Source organism: Pan paniscus, chromosome 14, assembly GCF_029289425.2.
Source record: "Pan paniscus chromosome 14, NHGRI_mPanPan1-v2.0_pri, whole genome shotgun sequence".
Taxonomy (NCBI): Eukaryota; Metazoa; Chordata; class Mammalia; order Primates; family Hominidae; genus Pan; species Pan paniscus.
The window spans coordinates 32,146,325-32,172,061 of record NC_073263.2 but is presented as its reverse complement, the minus strand read 5'-3'; the positions used below and the strand labels follow the sequence as shown (position 1 = coordinate 32,172,061).

The window sequence follows — 25,737 nt, the reverse complement described above, 5'->3', positions numbered from 1 at the left end:
CTCCTCAAGTGGGTCCCTGACCCCCGAGTAGCCTAACTGGAGACACCTCCCAGTAGGGGCCGACTGACACCTCATACAGCCAGGTGCCGCTCTGAGACAAAGCTTCCAGAGGAAGGATCAGGCAGCAACATTTGCCGTTCTGCAATATTTGCTGTTCTGCAGCCTCCACTGGTGATACCCAGGCAAACAGGGTCTAGAGTGGACCTCCAGCAAACTCCAACAGACCTGCAGCTGAGGGTCCTGACTGTTAGAAGGAAAACTAACAAACAGAAAGGACATCCACACCAAAACCCATCTGTACGTCACCATCATCAAAGACCAAAGGTAGATAAAACCACAAAGATGGGGAGAAACCAGAGCAGAAAAGCTGAAAAATTCTAAAACTCAGAGCACCTCTTCTCCGCCAAAGGAACGCAGCTCTTCGCCAGCAATGGAACAAAGCTGGACGGAGAATGACTGTGACAAATTGAGAGAAGAAGGCTTTAGATGATCGGTAATAACAAACTTCTCCAAGCTAAAGGAGGATGTTCGAACCCATCGCAAAGAAGCTAAAAACCTTGAAAAAAGATTAGACGAATGGCTAACTAGAATAAACAGTGTAGAGAAGACCTTAAATGACCTGATGGACTGAAAACCATGGCACGAGAACTACGTGATGAATGCACAAGCTTCAGTAGCCGATCTGATCAAGTGGAAGAAAGGGTATGAGTGACTGAAGATCAAATGAATGAAATGAAGCAAGAAGAGAAGTTTAAAGGAAAAACAGTAAAAAGAAACGAACAAAGCCAAGAAATATGGGACTATGTGAAAAGACCAAATCTACATCTGATTCGTGTACCTGAAAGTGACAGGCAGCATGGAACCAAGTTGGAAAACACTCTTCAGGATATTATCCAGGAGAACTTCCCCAACCTAGCAAGGCAGGCCAACATTCAAATTCAGGAAATACAGAGAACGCCACAAAGATACTCCTCGAGAAGGGCAACTCCAACACATACAATTGTCAGATTCACCAAAGTTGAAACAAAGGAAAAAATGTTAAGGGCAGCCAGAGAGAAAGGTCGGGTTACCCACAAAGGGAAGCCCATCAGACTAACAGCAGATCTCTCGGTAGAAACTCTACAAGCCAGAAGAGAGTGGGGGCCAATATTCAACATTCTTAAAGAAAAGAATTTTCAACCCAGAATTTCATATCCAGCCAAACTAAGCTTCATAAGTGAAGGAGAAATAAAATCCTTTACAGACAAGCAAATGCTCAGAGATTTTGTCACCACCAGGCCTGCCGTACAAGAGCTCCTGAAGGAAGCACTAAATCTGGAAAGGAACAACCAGTACCAGCCACTGCAAAAACATGCCAATTGTAAAGACCATCAATGCTAGGAAGAAACTGCATCAACTAATGAGCAAAATAACCAGCTAACATCATAATGACAGGATCAAATTCACACATAACAATATTAACCTCAAATGTAAATGGGCTAAATGCTCCAATTAAAAGACACAGACTGGCAAATTGGATAAAGAGTCAAGACCCATCAGTATGCTGTATTCAGGAGACCCATCTCACATGCAGAGACACACACAGGCTCAAAATAAAGGGATGGAGGAAGATCTACCAAGCAAATGGAAAAAAAAAAAAAAAGCAGGGGTTGCAATCCTAGTCTCTGATAAGACTTTAAACCAACAAAGATCAAAAGAGACAAAGAAGACCATTAAATAATGGTAAAGGGATCGATTCAACAAGAAGAGCTAACTATCCTAAATATATATGCACCCAATACAGGAGCACCCAGATTCATAAAGCAAGTCCTTAGACACCTTCAAAGAGACTTAGACTCCCACACAATAATAATGGGAGACTTTAACACCCCACTATCGATATTAGACAGATCAAGACAGAAAGTTAACAAGGATATCCAGGACTTGAACTAACCTCTGCACCAAGCAGACCTAACAGACATCTACAGAACTCTCCACCCCAAATCAACAGAATATATATTCTTCTCAGCACCACATCGCACTTATTCCAAAATTGACCACACAGTTGGAAGTAAAGCACTCCTCAGCAAATGTAAAAGAATAGAAATTATAACAAACTGTCTCTCAGACCACAGTGCAATCAAGCTAGAACTCAGGATTAAGAAACTCACTCAAAACCACTCAACTACATGGAAACTGAACAACCGGCTCCTGAATGACTACTGGGTACATTTAACGAAATGAAGGCAGAAATAAAGATATTCTTTGAAACCAATGAGAACAAAGACAAAACATACCAGAATCTCTGGGACACATTTAAAGCAGGGTGTAGTGGGAAATTTATAGCACTAAATGCTATAAAAGAGAAAGCAGGAAAGATGTAAAACTGACACCCTAACATCACAATTAAAAGAACTAGAGAAGCAAACGTATTCAAAAGCTAGCAGAAGGCAAGAAATAACTAAGGTTAGAGCAGAACTGAAGGAGATAGAGACACAAAAAACCCTTCAAAATATCAATGAATCCAGGAGCTGGTTTTTTGAAAAGATCAACAAAATTCATAGACTGCTAGCAAGACTAACAAAGAAGAAAAGAGAGAAGAATCAAATAGATGCAATAAAAAATGATAAATGGGATATCACCACCAATCCCACAGAAATACAAACTACCATCAGAGAATACTATAAACACCTCTATGCAAATAAACTAGAAAATCTAGAAGAAATGGATAAATTCCTGGACACATACACCCTCCCAAGACTAAACCAGGAAGAAGTTGAATCCCTGAATAGACCAATAACAGGCTCTGAAATTGAGGCAATAATAGCCTACCAACCAAAAAAAGTCCAGGACCAGATGGATTCACAGCCAAATTCTACCACAGGTACAAAGAGGAGCTGGTACCATTCCTTCTGAAACTATTCCAATCAACAGAAAAAGAGGGAATCCTTCCTAACTCATTTTATGAGGCCAACATCATCCTGACACCAAAGCCTGGCAGAGACACAACAAAAAAAGAGAATTTTAGACCAATATCCCTGATGAACATCGATGCAAAAATCCTCTAAAATACTGGCCAACCAAATCCAGCAGCACATCAAAAAGCTTATCCACCATGATCAAGTTGGCTTCATCCCTGGGATGCAAGGCTGGTTCAACATACGCAAATCAATAAACGTAATCCAGCATACAAACAGAACCAGAGACAAAAACCACATGATTATCTCAATAGATGCAGAAAGGCCTCTGACAAAATTCAACAGCCCTTCATGCTAAAAACTCTCAATAAACTAGGTATTGATGGGACGTATCTCACAATAAGAAGAGCTATTTACGTCAAACCCACAACCAATATCATACTGAATGGGCAAAAACTGGAAGCATTCTCTTCGAAAACTGGCACAAGACAGGGATGCCCTCTCTCACCACTCCTATTCAACATAATGTTGGAAGTTCTGGCCAGGGCAATCAGGCAAGAGAAAGAAATAAAGTGTATTCAATTAGGAAAAGAGGAAGTCAAATTGTCCCTGCTTGCAGATGACATGATTGTATATTTAGAAAACCCCATCGTCTCAGCCCAAAATCTCCTTAAGCTGATAAGCAACTTCAGCAAAGTCTCAGGATACAAAATCAATGTGCAAAAATCACAAGCATTCCTATTCACCAGTAACAGACAAAAAGAGAACCAAATCATGAGTGAACTCCCATTCACAATTGCTTCAAAGAGAATAAAATACCTAGGTATCCAACTTACAAGGGATGAGAAGGACCTCTTCAAAGAGAACTACAAACCACTGCTCAACGAAATAAAAGAGGACACAAACAAATGGAAGAACATTCCATGCTCATGGACAGAAAGAATCAATACTGTGAAAATGGCCATACCGCTCAAGGTAATTTATAGATTGAATGCCATCCCCATCAAGCTACCAATGACTTTCTTCACAGAATTGGGAAAAACTACTTTAAAATTCATATGGAACCACAAAACAGCCCACATTGCCAAGACAATCCTAAGCCAAAAGAACAAAGCTGGAGGCATCACACTACCTGACTTCAAACTATACTACAAGGCTACAGTAACCAAACCAGCATGGTACTGGTACCAAAACAGAGATATAGACCAATGGAACAGAACAGAGCCTTCAGAAATAATACCACACATCTACAACCATCTGATCTTTGACAAACCTGACAAAAACAAGAAATGGGGAAAGGAATCCCTATTTAATAAATGGTATTGGGAAAACTGACTAGCCCATATGTAGAAAGCTGAAACTGGATCCCTTCCTTACACCTTACACAAAAATTAATTCCAGACGGATTAAAGACTTAAATGTTAGACCTAAAACCATAAAAACCCTAGAAGAAAACCTAGGTAATACCATTCAGGACATAGGCATGGGCAAGGACTTCATGACTAAAACACCAAAAGCAATGGCAACAAATGCCAAAATTGACAAATGGGATCTAATTAAACTAAAGAGCTTCTGCACAGCAAAAGAAACTATCATCAGAGTGAACAGGCAACCTACAGAATGCGAGAAAGTTTTTACAATCTACCCATCTGACAAAGGGCTAATATCCAGAATCTACAAAGAATTTAAACAAATTTACAAGAAAAAATCAAACAACCCCATCAAAAAGTAGGCAAAGGATATGAACAGACAATTCTCAAAAGAAGACATTTATGCAGTCAACAGACACAGGAAAAAATGCTCATCACTGGCCATCAGAGAAATGCAAATCAAAACCACAATGAAATACCATGTCACACCAGTTAGAATGGCGATCTTTAAAAAGTCAGGAAACAACAGGTGCTGAAGAGGATGTGGAGAAATAGGAACACTTTTGCATTGTCGGTGGGACTGTAAACTAGTTCAACCATTGTGGAAGACAGTGTGGCGATTCCTCAAGGATCTAGAACTAGAAATACCATTTAACCCAGCCATCCCATTACTGGGTATATACCCAAAGGATTATAAGTCATGCTGCTATAAAGACACATGCACATGTATGTTTATTGCGGCACTATTCACAATACAAACACTTAGAACCAACCCAAATGTCCATCAAAGATAGACTGGATTAAGAAAATGTGGCACATATACACCATGGAATACTATGTAGCTATAAAAAAGGATGAGTTCATGTCCTTTGTAGGGACATGGATGAAGCTGGAAACCATCATTCTGAGCAAACTATTGCAAGGCCAGAAAACCAAATACCACATGTTCTCACTCATAGTGGGAATTGAACAATGAGAACACTTGGACACAGGGTGGGGAACATCATACACCAGGGCCTGTAGTGGGGTGAAGGGAAGGGAGGGGAGAGGGATAGCATTAGGAGATATACCTAATGTAAATGACGAGTTAACAGGTGCAGCACACCAACATGGTATATGTATACATATGTAACAAACCTGCACGCTGTGCACATGTACCCTAGCACTTAAAGTATAATTTTTTAAAAAAGACAAGGATTTAAAAAAAAAAGAATTTAACTGAAAAACATTGTTTTGAATGCATTCACTTCCTAAAGGAGCAAGATCAAATATTAAAACCTAAGTTCTTACAGTTACATTTACATTAAAACAAAATGGGCAATGTTCAAATTCAAAAGAAAAATCAACTTTAATAAATGCATTTAAACTACACTGTCCCTTATACTTGTGCTGGCAATACAAAAGAACCAACTTATTAAAAGATGTATGTGCCATCTCTAAAACCAATTCAATCTAGTTCCCTCTTGAATATACCTTTTCTTTAATCTGCTTAGCTAAAGTCAGAGCCATAAACAAATATTTGTAAAATGATCCTAAAGGGTCTTTTGGACTTCAGCTGGTCCTACCTAACCATTTAAAGATAAATGTCCAACAGCCCTATCTATTTTTAGACAGAAGCAGTTGAGACAAACAATTACATTTTAGTATTTTTTCCTCAGAGTAGAAATATCAAGAGGGGTAAAGGTCAAAGACAGCTGAAAAATGATATTTTCTTCCAGTATCATCTGGTACCATGTGTCCCACTGCTGTCTATCAGGTTGCTGCTAATAAAGAGGAAAAGAGACAACAGTAGAAATATGGCTATCCCTTTCACCAGCCTTCATAAACATTCATTAGCTCTTAGCTTTCCATCAAATAACCTATTCTTATCAAGTGTATGTGACTGAAACAACACTGAGTTTCTATCTTATTCTAAAACAAGGTGTGTATTAAGTTAGCAACTGTGTTTAACGCCCAGTTTAAAATGAATGAAAATGAGTGTGAACAGTTCTGGACATGGTGGAATAGAATTCAGCAAACTCACTGAAATAATCTTTCCACAAATAGCAATTATAAACCCTGGGAAAAAAATACTTTAAAGAATGACTTGAAAACAGAGGAAAGCAATCAAGAGCAAGTAGAAACTGGAGATCTGACCATGAAAGAAGGGGAAGTACAGTGGAGGAGATTCAAATTTGTACAGCATTACTCCTGAGGACACTCCCAGTTTGCAACAGCATAGGGCAGATAGAGCTCAAGCAGAAAGCTGTTTTATTCAAGGCTACAAAGTGGCTAGAAAATCAAAGGGAAAATTCAAAGGAGAGAGCTACGGTAGGGAAGCCTCAAATACTAATATAAAAATATAAACTCCTTCAAATTATTTGCTGATCCCCGAACTTCATATGCTCAGGGAAGACTCCAAGGATCCCAGAAGAAAACAACAACTAAAAAGCTCAAAGAACTCAGCAGCAATTTTAGCTGCTGTCCACTGCGGAGAACACATGAGCTTTAAGTTTGGACAAGTGAGAAGGGCTTGGTAAACACCTCAAATTTTTTTGTTTTGTTTTGAAGACGAAGTCTCACTCTGTTGCCCAGGCTGGAGTGCAGTGGCACCATCTCAGCTCACTGCAACCTCTGCTTCCCAGGTTCAAGTGATTCTCCTGCCTCAGCCACCCAAGCAGCTGGGATTACAGGCACCTGCCATCACACCCGGCTCATCTTTGTATTTTTGTAGAGACAGGGTTTTGCCACATTGGCCAGGCTGGTCTCAAACTCTTGACACCTCAAGTGATCCACCCACTTCGGCCATCCAAAGTGCTGGGATTACAAGCATGAGCCACCACGCCTGGCCAACACCTCAGACTTTCTATAGACCCATCTTAAAACAGAAGACCAAGGTTCCAAAAATTCAATATAATCAGCCACTAATTTTAACATTCATCAAGGGAAGATAAAAAGAGTTTAGAGATATGATGTATCATATCCACTCTACAACAAAAATTTTGTATTTATGAAATGAAGCAGGAAAATGTGACCTACTATCACGGGGGAAAAAAGAGTCAAAAGTCCATTAATACAGACAGAGGAATAAACAAGGACTTCAAAACAGCTATTATGAATACATTCAAAGACTTAAAAGAAAAATATGGTCACAATGGGGAATCTTGGCAGATAAATGGAATTTTTTAAACAAAATACTGTAACTGAAGGGTGCATTCGTTGAAAACAGGCTTCACTGCACATTAGATACAACATTTAAAAGAGTCTCTGAAAAACAGAGAAAAAAATTAATACATACTCATGGACCAATTTTAAACAGAATAATGTGTAAGCAGAATCTCAAGAGGAAAAACAGAGGAATGGGGCAGAAAAGGTTTTGTTTTTGTTTTTCTTTGAGACAGAGTCTCGTTCTGTCACCCAGGCTGGAGCACAGTGGCACAATCTCGGCTCACTGCAAGCTCCGCCTCCCAGTTTCACACCATTCTCCTGTCTCAGCCTCCCAAGTAGCTGGGACTACAGGCACCCGCCACCACGCCTGGCTAATTTCTTTTTGTATTTTTAGTAGACGGGGTTTCACCATGTTAGCCAGGATGGTCCAGATCTCCTGAACTCATGATCCATCCGCCTTGGCCTCCCAAAGTGCTGGGATTACAGGCATGAGTCACCGCGCCCGGCAGATATTTTTTAAGTAAGGTCTAAAATGTACCAAATTTTGGGAAAAAGTATCAACTTACAAATCAAATAGGCCAGGTGTGGTAATCCCACGCCTGTAATCCCAGCACTTTGGGAGGCCAAGGCGGGCAGATCACAAGGTCAGGAGTTCAAGACCAGCCTGACCAACCTGGTGAAACCCCATCTCTACTAAAAATACGAAAAATTAGCTGGGCATGGTGGCATGCACCTGTAATCCCAGCTTACTCGGGAGGCTGAGGCAGGAGAATTGCTTGAATCCAGGAGGCAGAGGTTGCAGTGAGCTGAGATCACGCCACTGCACTCCAGCCTGGGTGACAAAACAAGATGCAATCTCGCAAAAAAAATAAAAATAAAAATAAGCTCAGCAAACTCCAAACAGAATACAAAAACAATTCACAAATTCAATATAACTTTATCCTACTCAATATGAATGTTATATTTATATGACAATAACTTTCAACATCAAATTGTTGAAAGTTGAAGAAACAATGGAGACCAGAGAAGAATAAAATGACATCTTTAAAGTGATTAAAGGAAAAAAACTGAGGCTGGGCGCGGTGGCTCACGCCTGTAATCCCAGCACTTTGGGAAGCCAAGGCAGACGGATCACGAGGTCAGGAGATCGAGACCATCCTGGCTAACACGGTGAAACCCCGTCTCTACTAAAAATACAAAAAATTAGCTGGGCGCCGTGGCAGGCGCCTATAGTCCCAGCTACTCGGAAGGCTGAGGCAGGAGAATGGCGTGAACCCAGGAGGCGGAGCCTGCAGTAAGCCGAGATAGTGCCACTGCACTCCTGCCTAGGTGACAGGGCGAGACTCTTGTCTCAAAAAAAAAAAGAGAAAAAAAACCATCAACTGAGAATTCTATATCCAGCAAAAATATCCTTGAAAAATGACAGTAAAATATAGATATATTTAAAGTAATGAAAACTGATGCTATTACTAGACCTATGCATTATGCAACATTAAAGGAAGTTCTCGGTGGCATGTGCCTGTAGTCCTAGCTACTCAGGAGGCTAAGGCAGGAGGACTGCTTGAGCCCAGGAATTTGAGGTTACAGTGAACTGGGTACACCACTGCACTTCAGCCTGAGCAATACAGTGAGACCCTGTCTCTAAATAAGTTAATAAAATGGAATATTTAAAAACTACAATAATCTCAATAAATACCAAAAAGGAGAGAGGGTATCTGACAAAATTCAGCAACCATTCATAATTTAAAAATAAAAATCCTGGCCGGGCGCGGTGGCTCACGCCTGTAATCCCAGCACTTTGGGAGGCCAAGGCAGGTGGATCACAAGGTCAGGAGTTCAAGACTAGCCTGGCCAACATAGTGAAACCCCATCTCTACTAAAAATACAAAAAAATTTGCTGGGCGTGGTGGCGGGTGCCTGTAGTCCCAGATACTTGAGAGGCTGAGGCAGGAGAATTGCTTGAACCCGAGAGGTGGAGGTTGCAGTGCGCCAAGATCACACCACTGCACCCCAGCATAGGTGACAGAGTGAGACTCCATCTCAAAAAGTAAATTAATTAATTTGATTTAATTAAAATCCCAGTAAACTGGAAGGAAACATCTCGTCTGATTTTCTTTTTTTTTAATCTACAGAATATCCACTGCTGACATACTACTTACTGGGGAAAGACTAAATGCCTTCCCCCTTAAGATCAGAACAAGACCAGGATGTTCACTCTCATTTAAAAAAAAATTCATCATTTTAAAACATATTTTATGTTAACACTGAAATTAATTTTTTTTTTTTTTTGAGACAAGAGTCTCGCTCTGTCGCCAGGCTGGAGTGCAGTGGCACGACCTCTGCTCACTGCAACCTCCGCCTCCCAGGTTCAAGCAATTCTCCTGCCTCAGCCTCCTGAGTAGCTGGTACTACAGATGCACGCCACCATGCTCAACTAATTTTTGTATTTTTTAGTAGAGACAGGGTTTCACCATGTTAGCTAGGATGGTCTCTATCTCTTGACCTTGCAAGCCCCGCACCCCCTGCCGCCCCATCCCCACCCCCAAACCCCCCCCCCCACCTCAGCCTCCCAAAGTGCTCGGATTACAGGCATGGGCCACCGCGCCCGGCCTCTTTCTTTTTTTTAAAGAGACAGGGTCTCTCTGTGTTACCCAGGCTGGACTCGAACTCCTGGGCTCAAGCAATCCTCTTGCTTCCCAAGTAGTTGGGACTACAGGACCATACCACTGCACCCAGCCATTCTCACCATTTCTCTTCAATGTTGTATTGAAGATCCCAGATGCTGCAATAACATGTGAAAAAGAAATTAAAGGGCCAGGCACGCTGGCTCATGCCTGTAATCCCAGCACTTTGGGAGGCTGAGGCAGGAGGATCACTTGAGCCTAGGAGTTCAACACCAGCCTGGGCAACATGGCGAACCCCATCTCTACAAAAAATACAAAAAAAAAAAAAAAATGAGCCAGCCATGGTGGCACTTATCTGCAGACCCAGCTACTCAGGAGGCTGAGATAGGAGGGTGGCTTGAGCCCAAAAGTTCCAGGCTGCAGTGAGCTATGATGGCGCCACTAAACTCTAGCCTGGGAGAGTGAGACGCTGTCTCAAAAAAATAAAAAATAAAAAGAACTCAAAGCACAATCCATAAAACAAAAAGTTGATTGACTGGACTTCATCAAAATTTAAAACTTCCACTCATCAAAATACTGTTTAAAAAAAAGATAAGGCAAGCTACAAAACAGGAGAAAATACTCTTAATACTCTGATCTGACATAGAATTTGTATCGTGAGTACATTAAGAATTCCTGCATATCAATAGTAAAAAGATAATCCATTTTTTAATGGGCAGAAAGCTTGAAGAGGCATCCTACGAAAGAAAATATACTGTCAATAACCATGCAAAAAGGTGCTCAACATCACTAGATATCAAGGAAATCCAAAATAAAACCACAATGAGATACCCTTCCACACCCACTAGAATAGCTAAAATTAAAAAGATTGACTAACCAAGTGTTGGTGAGGATGTAAAACAACTAGAACATTCATATATTCAGGTGGGAATATAAAAAGAAAAACCACTTTGAAAAACTAGTTTCCTGTAAAGTTAAACACACATATGCCTACAAACCAGCAATTCCATTTCTAGGTATTTACTTAAGAGAAATGAAAACACACACTTGCAAAAAGATCTGTATAGGCCTTATTCATAATAGTCAAAAACTGGATTCTACCCAAATGTCCATCAACAGAAGATAAACTGTGAAATATTCCCCCAATGAAATATTACTTAGCAATAAAAACTGATACATCCAACCCCATGGATGAATCTCAAAATATGTTAAGCAAAAGAAGCCAGATACACAAAAGCACACACTGTATGAAGACAGAACAAAACTAATCTACATTTAGAAATCAAAGAGTGTTTGGAGGCAAAAGAAATTGAATGGAGAGAGCAACAAGGAAATGTTGTGGGGTAATAAAAATGCTCTACATCTTCTTGTGGTTATTGGTTACATGTGTATAATCATCACACCTCATCAAAGTGAACAGCTAAGATCTGCACATTTTACTGTATTTTAATTACACCTCAATAAAAATAAAATTTTAAATTTCTAAATAAATCTGTGAGCTTAATATTGTATTAATTTTCCTTTTCTTGGGTTGTCACATATATGTTTAGTATATATACATTCTTACACATATTCAATAAATATTCATCATCTACAATGCGCTGAAATCTTTGCTAGATCCCAAAGTAACTGCAAGTCTATGGCCTCAAGAAGCCCACCTCGGCCTCCTAAAGTGCTGGAATTACAGATGTAAGCCACTGTGTGTGGCTGCCAGCATTTTCTTTTATTTCCTTATAGGTCCTTTGAACCCCCCAAACAATGAAATGTTCTAGCATCCTATTGTTAGACCCTTTGTCTCTGTGTCTAATTGATAGTTCTCTGCTTATTAACAGCTCAGTTTGGTTTATTCACGTGTCCAAAGTTCTCCTTTTCATCTTCTATTCAGGACCTAATAGGAAGGTTTTTCCAATACCTAACTCTTCTTTTAGGGAATGCATGGTGGTTCTTTCTCCTTCTCACAGACTCTGTGTATACCTCTATTGTGGAAATCCCATGCTGTGTGTTCCTATTTGTTTAAGTATGTGGTTCCTTCTATATAGTTGTGTTTTTAAACCCCCAGAAGGATATAACATAACATTAACATATATAAACTTTTGTAGGAGTCTAGGAATGAGGCAAATGGGGAAGGAATGAGAGTTTTTTTATTGTGTATCTTTTTTCTTTTTGCCGTCTTACTTTTGGAGTATATATGTGCATATAATTTAAAATAATAATAACCTTTAAAAATACTATATCAGAATCAACAGGATTTGGTAACTTATGTAATGTGAGAGGTAGGGGAGACGGAGAAGTCAAGATGACTCCCAGGTTTCTAGCATGATGATAAACCTAGTCATGTCATCCCCTACAACATTTTTTTTTTTTAAGAAAGAAATCTGTTATTAATCAAGGTACAAGTTGGAAAGATGTTAAAGAGTAAGAGAAGGTAGATCAGTTTGGGATATATTGTACTGGAGGTGTTGTGTCCAACAGTGCACTAGAAAAAGAAGATGGGAAATTCAGGAGAATGGTCAGGGGACATAGTTGTTACTAGAAGCCTTGGAGAAGAAGACATGTATATGAGGCTAATTTATCTAGGAATTACTTATTCTGTAAGACCAATTAACAGGGATGAAACCAAGACCCACAGAATAAACTAAAAAAGCAACTATATCAAAACGACAGCGTAAGACCATATATTGGTATCCTTTTCAAACAGACATCAGGCTCTCACTAAAAGATTATTTACTAATTTAGTCCCCCAGGTTCATAACAGATTAGAAACATCAAAAAAAGGTGTAGGAATAGCTTCCAGAGGCAATCATCTGGCAGCAGCATGAGGGTACAAAAACAAATAATTTAAGACTTCAAAAAGCATTGCATTCTTTACTCTTCATTAAAGCCAGAAATCCCATCTTTCCATCATCTAAGACTTGGTCAAAATGGTTGCTCCTTCAAGAATTTTTTCATAGTTCCTATACTCTCAGAGTAACATGACTAATCTCCATTTGTCAAGTTTCCAATTCCAAATATTGTATTGAGCCCTTCCTGAAGGCACTAACTATACTCTGGCTTGTTTTATAAGTATTTTTATACCAGCCTCTTTCCTCCCACTTGAATATACATCTCTTGATTGAATATCTTTCATCTTTGTATCTCTAGCCAGCACTGTGCACCACATCCTTGCACAGTATGGAAGTATGCAAACATCCATTCAGTAATTATCCCATTTTTGCATTCTCTAAAACTATGTAAATGGACTTTGCCACACATAGTCTCCCTGCAAAAAGTTATAACTGCTTTTTTTCTGTGTACTTACATTCTGGCACCAACCTAAGCATTTGACCTGGCTTATCCCAAACACTAAAGAAATAAGGGGTGATGGGAAGTGACAGCTAGTAGGTTCGGGGGTTTTATTTTTATGCTTTTTAACCAGCATATAATTGTACATGTTTGTGGGTTACATGGTGATACTTCAACACATACAATGTGTAATGATCAAATCGGGGTAATTAACATATCCATCACTTCAAACACTTATCATTTATTTGTGTTGGGAACATTCAAAAGCCTCTCTTCTAGCTAGTTGAAAATATGTAACAACAACACAGGTTTGAACTGTGCAGGTTCACTTATACATGGATTTTTTTCAGTAAAAGTTACAGTGTGCCTCCCTCTCCTGCCTCCTCTTCCACCTCCTCTCTCTCTTCCACCTTGCCACCCTCGAGACAACAAGACTAATCCTTCCTTTTCCTCCTTCTCTTCAACCTACTCAACAGGAAGACAAGAAGGCTGAAGACCTTTACGATGATCCACTTCCACTTAATGAATAGCAAATATATTTTCCTTCCTTATAATTTTCTTAATAACATTGTCTTCTCTCTAGCTTGCTTTAAGAATACAGAATGGAGGCCAGGCGTAGTGGCTCACATCTGTAATCCAAGCACTTTGGGAGGCCAAGGAGGGCGGATCACCTGAGGTCAGTAGTTCAAGACCAGTCTGGCCAACATGGCGAAACCCCGTCTCCACCAAAAATATAAAAATTAGCCGGGCGTGGTGGCAGGTGCCTGTAATCCCAGCTACTCCAGAGGCTGAGACATGAGAGTCGCTTGAACCCATGAGGCAGAGGTTGCAGTGAGCCGAGATCGTGCCACTGCACTCCATGTGTTAACTGTTTATGTTATCAGTAAGGCTTTCAATCAACAGTAGGCTATTACTACCAAAGTTTAGAGAAATAAAAGTTATATGTGGAGTTTCAACTGCACAGCGGTTGGTGCCCCTAACCCCTTCGCTGTTCAAGGGTCAGCTGTAGTCACCCAGTACAACACTAGAACTTATTCTTCCTATCTAGCTAAATTTTGTAGCCTTTAGCCAACCTCTCTCTATCCCTTCTCACCTCTTGAGGAGCCCCCATAATATTCTCCGTAATGGCTCTACTCATTTACATTTGGTTTGGCGTTTTTCACAGAAGACAAAAATGTTCCAAAATCAGACTGTGATGATGGTTGCACAAACCTATGAGTATCCTAAAAAATAATGAATTGTGTATTTTCAATGGATTATGGTATGTGAGTTGTATCTCAATAAAGCTGCTTTTAAAAATGAGGTTTCTGCTGTTAGTCCCACTGTTCAGATTAAGAAGTTGAGATTTAGTAAGATTAGGTAATTGCTCATTTAGCTAGAGGAGATAAAAACCCAAGCTGTCTTGACTCTTAAGTCTATATGCTTAAATTAACCACCATGCTCTTCTGCATTCCTTAGAAAGGGACCCCACTTATCAAGCATCACATCCTGATATATCATAGGAGCATATATTGTGATATATGCTCCTATGTTCAAGTCTTAAATGCCAGTGACCTTCCGAATTCCAACTACAGCTATAAAGACTTGACCTATTTATGTTACCCCAGAAGGCTAGGAGAGTCGAAAGCTGAAAGGAATAGTACCAAAGAGACAGAGGGGGAAAAAGTGCTCAAGAGCTTCTACTTAGGCCAGGCACAGTGGCTCACGCCTGTAATTCCAGCACTTTGAGAGGCCAAGGCGGGCAGATCACCTGAGGCCAGGAGTTCGAGACCAGCCTGGCCAACATGGTGAAACCCTGTCTCTATTAAAAATGCAAAAAATTAGCCGGACGTGGTGGCGTGCACTTGTAGTCCCAGCTACTCAGAAGGCTGAGGCAGGAGAATCGCTTGAACCTGCCAAGGCCGAGGCTGCAGTGAGCCGAGATCGCACCACTGCATTCCGGCCTGTGCAACAAGTGCGAAACTCCGTCTCAAAAAAAAGAAAACCAAAAACTAAGCACCCCTCATCTCTGGGGCATTTGAAATACCCAGGTCCAGGCTGCCATGCCTGACAGGAAAAGAGGAGAAAACCAAATGACAGTATGAATAAAAATGAAATGATAGTTGAAGGTGGGAGGGAGAAGTGATGAGACAGGATAAGCAGATGATACAAGGTGGGGTTGACTCTATACAAAATTTATTTGCCCTGACTCTCAAATCTCCCTTCCTGTGTGTCGCTTCAGCTTCTCTTCTACCTTATGTTTACACCAAGTCAAGGGCTTTCAATACTCTCATACTGACCCAGAGTTGTTCAAAGCCAGGTGCTGTAGCCTCTCCATTCAGAGCATTGCTCCCCGTCAAGGTGCCATGAGCCCCAAAATATTTTTCCTCTTCTAAAAGTCCCACTTCTCTCAGACCATCTTAGCTCTTAGGTAAGGGTGAAGGTAGGTGGTGGGGGCAGCAAGTAAATTAAACTAGCATTAAACCACTTGATTAAAGAATATGTTGCAAATGGCCTCCCCCTAATAAGCATATAAACAAATGTTTACCTTCACTCACAAAGAAATACAAACCCAAAACATGACAAATTTCATATATCAAATTGGCAATATAGTTTTTTAAAGTCCAATGTTGGTAAATACATGTCACAGGCATTCTCATACACTGCTGGTCAATGTAAACTATTACAACGTAGTACTACTACTCAACAGGAGTCAGAAAAAATAAATTATGTTATAATAAAATATTCTTATTATTTCTTAATTATGTTGATCTGTATGTGCCAGTATGAAAAGAGCTTGTGACTTAACTAAGGAAAAAAGTAAATCACAGTTAAAAAATAAAACAGTAGGCCGGACGTGGTGGCTCATGCCTGTAATCTCAGCACTTTGGGAGGCCGAGGCGGGCGGATCACGAGGTCAGGAGTTTGAGACCAGCCTGGCCAACACAGTCTCTACTAAAAATACAAAAATTATCTGGGCATGGTGGCACACGCCTGTAGTCCCAGTTACTCAGGAGGCTGAGGCAGGAGAATCACTTGAACCCAGGAGGTGTAGGTTGTGCTGAGCCAAGATTGCCCCACTGCACTCCAGTCTGGGCAACAGAGCGAGACTCCATCTCAAAAAATAATAATAATAATAAAATAAATAAATAAAATAGTAAATTACAGTACAACAGTATAACAATACTCTTTGTACAATTTTTTTAAAAGTAAATTTTTAAGAAACTGTTAACAGTGGATTACCTGTGGAGGGAGGAGAAAAGTAACATTTTTTACTCTCTGTACCATTCAATTTTTTTTTTTTTTTTTTTACCATATACCTGTATAACTTTTAACTTAAAATACACAATTCTTTAGGTACTCTATTCCCCTAATAGAGTACTTAAGGCCTGCAACTCTCACCCCTGCAATTTGCCCAGCATCTTGCCCCTGCAACTTGCCCCTGCAACTCTCACCCCCACACCCAACCCAAAGCATCCCATATCTGAAAGCTAACTGAAACTACCTGGTAGAACTTCAGCTACTAAATAATATTTTGGGGATATGGAGCTTTCCTTTAAAATATCTTCAATTAATTCCCTAAAATCACCTCTGAGGAGAAAGAATCCTATCCTACCTAAGGAAACACAAAATTTCATTTCTTTTCAGGTCCCTAACCATCCTCTTCTAGAGAAAGACAATGGTCTTGGTTATAAGAGCCCCTCCTTCTCCTTATGGGATCTAATCTTGGCTAATTTCACTCTCCCACATAAAAAGAGCAACCTCAACTGTCACTGAAAAGGAAGGAGGGCCTGCTCCTTCGGAACTAAGTAACAGCAGAGATCCTACTCTCTGGTCTGTCTCAGCTCTCATCACCTTGCTGTGGATGGCCAACCACTACTCTGCACTTCTATAAGACAGGGTGTCTTCAGTCCTGTTTAGTGCATCATCCCTGGTACTGTATGTATATGGAAGTTTTGTACCTGTTCATTTTAATTGAATCAGGTAATTATCTGTCAAAAAAGAGAATGGCAGGCTAGTGGAATACTTTTAGTCCTTAAAAAGATGCCTCAAAATAGTTTCTTACTTTAATCAGTCTTTCCCCCAAGCCTGTTAGCTTTTAAGTTTTACATAGCTAAACCAAGTATTTTTAATTACTAATTATTAATGTCTAATTATTAGAACACAATGATTATACTTTTTAAACCTCAAAGGCTTTAAGATTTGAACAACTAAATTTTATTCATCTAAGTTTTATCATGATTTTTTCACTGTGCACGATCACTCATGCCAGCTAAAACAATTACAGTCTCAACACAGCAAATTTATTCTTAATTCTGAACTAATTAATGAGAAAGGATTCTAAAAGCTTTTTCAAGTAATGGGGGGAAATGGTTAGAATCAGGTGGTTATAACAGAACAGTGTGAGGAAAGGGCTTCTTACCTCTACTCTCCAAGGAGTCAGAATTGCGAACCATTTGGCAGCTTCTTAAACTTAAAAAGTAAATACACTCTCAGAGAAACTACTGGGCTTGTTTTTAAACTAAGTATTTTTGGAATCTTTAACATTCCCGAACAGGAATACGAAAACCAAGTAAAACGCCTATTGTAACTAGAAGTGACAGATGACTTGTGTAGCAAACTGAGTTTAAAAATGAAAAAATACACGCATACTCATGCACGCACTATATCCTGTAACAAAACAAAGGTCAATACTAACTTTCCCAAATTACTCTTAGAAGTTTCACAAAGAATAAATAAATGCCATGTCAAGTAATGTTACATAAAGAAAGACGGCTCCCGGAGACAGAGACCTACAAGAGGCTATCTTCTGAGACAACCTAAATGGACTGAATCCTAAACAGAAATTATTTAAAAAACCAGACGCTGAAACAGATGGCTAACCACAAAACTTTATTCTTGGTTAAATGAATAAAAAGGTGAGAAGGGGATGGAGGGTAATGTGCTACCCTGAATTTTTATTAATAAATATTGCTAAATCCTGAATAGAACAAAAAAAGACAATGGGGAAACTTCTAAGCTTCCAGGATATCTAAGGGCTGCCCCAATTCCACCATATGAATATGACTGTGACCTCAGATAAATCAATGAAATTAAAATCTGAACCTAATTTCTCATGTATAAGTGAGTTGGAGATCATCCTCAAGTTTTCTTGTTGCTCTCTAACACTAACAGAGGAAACACAAATGTATTCTTTTCCAATATACGTTATATACAGTCCATGTCATTCAAGAGTCCGTATGCCAAATCATACTGAGCACTCCTGTTAGTTCTAAGGCAGTCTCTAAATTTCCCAAGAGGTAAAGCAGAAAGAATACAACTTCCCGAAATATTCCTTCCCCACAAAGTTTTGGGTATTTTCTACCATTGCACCCCTCTCCAGGGCAAGCCCTGCCTAATACAGAGTATCACTTTATCTTAGGCCTAACAAATTATTGATAAAGCCTACTGCTCAAAATGTTACTTCGTTAAACAAAGCTGCAGAACAATTTAAACAACTTTCATCCAACAGCCGACTCGGTAGAATCTTATTACAAATAAGCTTAATACAAACATCGCATAACAAGAATCACTATCATCACCACATCTCTCTCTAACATGGGGAGAGGGGAGAGACATAACACGAGAGAACAAAGCCTACAAGAGTAACAAAAGCTGCTGTAAAAGAAAAGTTAATATAGGGAAAATCAGCCTTAACCGAAACAAGGAGAAAAGAAAAAAAGAAAAAGGCCAAGACAAACACTACCTTCCCATTTAAAATATAGCTTTAAGTAAACGCCAGCTGAGAACAATTTTTAAAACCATCAGAAAAAGGAGGAAAAAGTCACTATTTTGGTAATTTTTATAAAGTCTAAAGTGCACCTTGTTATACATATTTGTAAATGTATATTAAGTACAAATTTTATTTCTAAGGAATAATGTTCTTAAGATGTGTTTTTACAGTTAAGTTTCTGAGACTAAATCTATCTTCACATAAAAGGTCCCATGTAATTTTCACCTACATATTCAGCACTATAAATTTTAATTAGGTTTTCTGCTATCACCATGAGATACAAGATTAATTGTTCCACGAACTGACCTGCATACACCATTGAATACTCATTTTATTGTCCCTAAAGATGCGAACATCTCAGACATGTGTACTGCATAAAGAGCTGTCTTTCAAGTCCATATTTGTGGCTTTTAACTACTTTACCGGACCACTACATGAGTTAATATAAAAAACGTTCTGTCTGGGAACTCGGGATGTGTTAACTGAGAACAATGACTACACTGCCGTTCAAGCATTGGGTAATTACGATTTATTTACAGCTCGCCTCCTGTGTGTAAACACAACTTGAGCTTTTGAAGTTCATTAGGAAGATAGTATAGGATTACCCAACTCTCTCCACACCGCAGACCAACCCTCTAAATTAAGGCTATACCCAAAGTTTTCGAAACTATTTCATCAACAGGGTAGGATCAGTCTGGGCACCACTGCCCATCCATCACCTCTTATTAAAAGTACGAGAAGCACTTTCTTCGACATAAAAAACGGTTAACCCTCGCTGGGGGAGAGAGGCTGTTGAAGACGCGCGTGGAGTGGGTGGGTAGCTGCTCTACCAACCCTTCCCGGAGCTCGCCCCGTCCGCGGCAAGGAACGCAGCAGCCTGCAGTTCCGAAGGCGAGGGGCGGCGTTTCTGGTTTCAGTCATTCGTCCAAAATAACTGTCGAGCTACTTAAGAGTTAGCTTTCACGTCTCTACCAAAAACCAACAGCAGTAGCAGCAACGACAACAAACAAGGTTTTTCTCCGGACCGAAAACTTTTAAAGTAACATTAAAATAACAGTGCAAAAACAATAACGAGTCACAATTGCACACCATTTTCCCCGCTGTTCCTTCTGAAAGGAAAGCTAGAACCCAGTTGTCGCCTGGGAGGAGTCCCTCCACGCCAGCGCTGGGCTCTTCCTCAACTGGCTGCTGGGGGACCACTCGGGGTGGCGCGGTGAGCGCGATTTCCATCCGGCGAGCGGCGAGGGACAGTGCAAAAATGTCACGCTCAGCCCGTCCCCTGGCCCGAAGCGGAGACCAGGCGGCGCGCGGGGACCCGGCGGCGGGGGCGAGAGCGCCCGCGGCCCCGACCCGCGGTCCCCGCCCGCCCCTCGCCCGGAAGGGGGAGAAGCCCGCCCGCGGGAGGATTCAACAGGAGCACCGCGCCGCCCGCCTGCCGCCCGGGAAACAGCCGCCCGCCGGCCGGGGCGCGGGGGGAGGGGCGCGGCGGCGGCGACGGCGGCGGCGGGAGGGCGCGGGCGGCCGGGCGGCCGGGCGGCCCCGGGACCCCCGCCCGCGCGCAAGGTCACCGCCCGCCGCCGCCGCCGCCCCGGCCGGGATCAGAGCGGCAAGTTTAATTTCCAGAGGCTGCGGCAGAGCCCGCGGCGTGGAGGCGCGCGCCAGCCGCGGGGCCCTCCCCACCCCCACCGCGCAGCCAGCCCGCGCCCCGCGACCCCCGCCCCGGGCCACCGCCAGGCAGCCACCCGCTGCAGCCCCCGATGCCGGGAGGCGAGTCGCGCCTGGCACCCAGGCGAGCGGCGCTTCAGCCCTGCCAAACACACACACACACACACGCACACAGCGGCAGTGGCGGCCGCTGAAAAATGGAGCGCCGCAGCCAGAGAAGAGAGACATTTTCTTTCCGTTAACTGAATTGTTTCCTACCTCCGGGTTGCCGACTCGCTACTCCTCTCACTCCGGGGCTCTCCGGGATCCGCCGCCGCCGCCGCATCCAATCGCCTTCTCCCCCCCCCCCCTTCCGCAGCCAGCCCTGCCGTTCCTCCTCCTCTCCGCTTCAAAATGGCGCCAAGCGCTCTTCGGCGGCTGCTCCAATCGAACCGCCGCGGACAGCACCCGGGGGCAGGCAGAGCGCGGCATGGGTGCGCAGCGCCCCCTGCCGACCAGACCGCCCCGCGCGCGTCCGCCCTCCGAGCTCCACCCCGCCCCGTCCGCGCGCGCGCACGTCCCTCCTCAGCCCCGCCCCGTCCGCGCGCACGCAGTCACACGGGCACGCCGCCGCCTGGCCCGCGAGACGGGCAGCTGTCAAGGCGTCCACTACTCTTGCGGCTTCCTAGACCTCTACCGACAAAAACCACACCGATTGTTACGTAGCCCTATCTTTTTAGATAAAGGTTGGGAGATTTTTTTAAACCCTGACATTCAGCACAGGTGTTGTGATGGGTAAACAGAATTGGTATTATTAACTACTTTGCTCCTTACTTGTTAACTCTGACCTAGTCGTCTCGGAATGCCATACAAATAGTTTTCCTACACTTTACGTGTTATGTCTTTATTAAATCTCCCCGCTTTCCTAATTTGAGGAATTGTTTATAGGTGGTAGGCTGGCGAAGACACAGAGTAATTGAGCCTGTGACGAAGCATTCCATTCCTTTGGCAGAATTGTCCTTATTAGAGGAAGAAATCATCTGGAGACCACAGGGACACATTCCAGGAGGTGGGTCTCCTCCCCTCTTCACCTCTAAGGGATGCCAGTCCCTCCTGCAGCTGTAGAGTGGGTTTAGCCTGGTCACCACAGCAGATCACCTACCTTGCGGGAAGGTTTCCTCCCCAGCCAGGTCCCTGCCAGAGCTGAAGAAGGGACTTCCTCCTCTTTTTACTTTAATACCATCCCTGCTGTAAGGAAGTTTCCCTCGATATGATGTATTTGGTTACTAGAATTTTGTTCCAGGGAGAATTTGTTTCAACAATGAACAAGCAAAGGGTGAATGAATGGATTACAGTAGGATACTTATCAACTGAAACAAAAGAGAGGTAATGCTGATATATAAACTAATGCTACTGTGTTAGAAAAGGTATGTACATCGGGATTCCATCGGACCCGGGCACCTAGAGATACTGAGACCTCTTCATTTCCATTTTTGTGGGATTCCCTGGACAATTCCGCCTCAGTCTCCTCCAGTGCTTGCTAGACCAATATGTTGTGTTACTGTATTCCTATGTCCAAGATTTTGCCACTGAATACTCCAGGTTCTACCCATTTTATACATTCCTCGATGAAGTCTACTATGAGTTTTTTCTGCCCTCTTTTTAAAATTATCTCAGGAATTTTCTTATTTTACATCGTTGTTCCATCAACATAAATCTTGTATGGGAGAGTAGGATGTCTAGATCTAGAAAAACCTTTCCTCTTTGGTTGTTTTTATTATCTTTTTTACTTTATTTTCTTCAATTCCCAAACCTCCAAAGCCAGGAAGCCAGAAAGTTTCAGAAGAAAGCCAGGATGAAAGCAAGAATTTTTTTTTTCTTTTTTCTTTCTTTTTTTTTTTTTTTTTGAGATGGAGTCTTGATCTGTCGCCAAGCTGGAGTGCAGTGGCGCGATCTTGGCTCGCTGCAACCTCCCTCTTGAGTTCACGCAATTCCCCTGCCTCAGCCTCCCAAGCAGCTGGGACTACAGGCACACACCACCACTCTCAGCTAATTTTTTGTAATTCTTAGTAGAGACAGAGTTTCACCATGTTGGCCAGGATGGTCTCGATCTCCTGACCTCGTGATCTGCCTGCCTCAGCCTCCCAAAGTGCTGGGATTACAGGCGTGAGCCACCATGCCCGGCTAAGAGTTTTTGTATAAATTATTCAGTGCTCTTATCCCCATTATATGACACCTGGAAGCCTCAGTAAATATTTTATTGGATGTATGAATTGTTTAAGAATGTCACTCTACATCTTGTATATGGCAGTGAGTCCTGAAAGGGCTGAAGGTGTCACGTCAACTTTGTGAGCAGTTTTGCCAGTTTCACCATTAACCCTCTCTCTTATAAAATGATGCCTTGAATTTCAATGAGGCCCGGAATACATATTGCCCACGTTAGGCTGCTAACACCACAGGATTAAGCCCAAGAAAAGAGTGGGCAGAAAGGAGATAGCCTTCAAAACAGCTACATTGTAAGGGTCAATGGGGCAATTACCATTAGGACAGACAGAGGAAAAACCCTAAAGCTTTAATGAGGCATAGTTTCTAACAAAAGGGCATACTTTTATATGACTGCAAGTGGCTTTACAGAAATCAGTAATATAAACCTTCATTTAAAACAATATTGTTTGGGAAAACTAAAATCTAAAGTTGATATTTGAACAAAAATAATCTTCTGTGTTTGGGATTTTTAAAAATAGCCAAGTTGCAATTCATTAGGAGCAACATAACACAACATTGTTTAAGACAGTTAAGAGTGTGAACCACTCAAAACTCAGTTGTGAATGCTTTCTACACCAAGAAAGAGAAATTATGTGGGAATTATGTCCAAATGCTGGTTTTATACAGAAATGGTTAGGAGAATTGTCTTTGATTATGAATAACCACAAATGTAGTTCCCACCTCTACTAATTTTACTTTGTCACTATAACAAATTATCACAAAGTTGGTGGCTTAAAAGAGCACAAACTTATTGTCTTACTGGAGTGCAGAAGTTTGACAGGTATCTCGCTGGGCTAAAATCAAGGTGTTGTCAGGGCTGTGTGTCTTTCTGGAGGCTCCAAAGGAGAATCCATTTTCTTACTATTTCCTTCTTCTAGAGGCTGCCCAGATCCCTTGGCTCATATCCTCCTTCCTCCATCCGCAAAGCCAGCTCCATGGCGTCTCTCTGACCTGCTTTTGTCACCGCAGCTCTTCCTCTGACTCCCTCATCCACTTTTAATACTCTTGTGATTATATTGGGCCCACTTGGATAATCTCTAATTTAAGGTCCATTGATTAGTGACCTTTATTCCCCTTTGCCATGTAACATAACATATTCAAAGGTTTGGGGATTACGACATGGATATTGTAAGGGGACCATTATTCAGCCTGCCACATCACTCATATTTGAGTTACCTGGGCTTTTTTAAATAGAGTCCAAATTTGAGGTTAGGAAGTTGAAAGACATCAGGAATGCACACAATTAACCTGGACAGTCCTAAATATACCCCTATGGCCCCTACTGCATTTTGAGTACAGCCTTGCTGCACTACAGCATGGTTTCCAAAATGTGGTGAAATGTTTATCATATTATACATAGTAGAGCACACTGGGCAGCTAATTAGTAAATGATAAGACTGGGCCCTACCTAGACAAACATTACCTGTTCAACATAATTCAAGGTATGTCCCAAAGGCTAGTCAAGACAAAAATATGATCCCTGTTAGCCTGCAACAGTGCTGAAATTCCCACTAGACTAATTTATTGGGTTAAGGCATTGGATTCTCAGGAAACATGTTGGAATGTGGTTGTGTTACTTGAAAAAGTTAGGCAGGGCTTGGTGGCTCACGCCTGTAATCCAGCACTTTGGGAGGCCGAGGCAGGTGGATCACGAGGTCAGGAGTTCAGGACCAGCCTGGCCAAGATGGTGAAACCCCGTCTCTACTAAAAAGACAAAAATTAGCCAGGTGTGGTGGCAGGTGCCTGTAATCCCAGCTACTTGGGAGCCTGAGGCAGAGAATTGCTTGAACCCGGTAGGGGGAGGTTGCAGTGAGCAGAGATCGCACCACTGCACTCCAGCCTAGACAACCGAGCGAGACTCCATCTCAAAAACAAAACAAAACAAAACAAAACAAAACAAAACAAAAAACTAACCCATTCGTATCCATTAGGAGAAACTAAGCCCAACAGAAATTAGCTTTGTGATATTTTAGGCATTAGGCAAACAGGTGAGGCATTTTGATAAACTCCAAGCCCCTGAAGTTGATCCTTCATTCATGACATCACTATTGCTGAGAGATGGTATACGGGCTCGTTTCCTTCACCCTCATCCAAGACTCAGCCCCTGGTGCCTCAAATTTCTCCCTCCACAATCAATCCCCTGCATGAGGCACTGTGCCCATCCTGTGATCCTCTTTACAATGCAAATATTCCTGAAAGGATGCCACATTCATCTACAGTCCCAGGGCAGCGGTTCTTAACTGGAGTGGAGTGGAAGAATACCAAAATCATCTGGGAAATTTCTGTAAACTAGATCTTCAGAAACTATATTGGAATATATTTGATATATCTAACTTTTTTAAAGAGTTCCAAAGATAGATGTCAGAAATTTTTACACAAAATATTGTAGCTTGCATTATCATCCAAAGAGAGATTTGGGTTTAAGAAAGCATTTATCATCAGTTCAACTTCTGGAAATAATAAAGAGATATGGAACCAAGAGCAATTTCACTTGAAAAGTAAGGAGAATGACAAAGGAGAATTTAGACGGCTGCTTTGAATATTTGTGCAAAGGTGTATAAATTCCTTCAATATAATATGTTTCCCATATATTCACATGCAATCACTAATCAATGTTATTTACTTTTGCACTATTTGAAAAATCTACAGGTCGGGCATGGTGACTCATTCCTGCAATCCCAGCACTTTGGGAGGCTGAGGTGGACAGATAGCTTGAGCCCAGGAGTTTGAGACCAGCCTGGGCAACATAGCAAGAC

At 41.7% G+C, this 25,737-nt stretch overlaps 1 protein-coding gene across 7 annotated transcripts in view; it reads right to left on the bottom strand.

Moving 5' to 3' along the window:
- The window catches only part of PDS5B (PDS5 cohesin associated factor B), a 189,251-nt gene extending 167,976 nt beyond the window's left edge, over positions 1-21,275 (bottom strand). For 2 of the 7 annotated variants that reach the window (XM_034936560.3, XM_034936563.3), the window contains exon 1: positions 20,996-21,275. The gene's annotated coding sequence lies outside the window, so the exon portion shown is untranslated. Of the gene's footprint in view, positions 1-20,161; positions 20,181-20,995 lie in introns of those variants that run through there. The other 5 variants (XM_034936564.3, XM_034936565.3, XM_034936566.3 and 2 more) reach the window with 5 other exon arrangements.
- Positions 21,276-25,737: the final 4,462 nt, after the last annotated feature.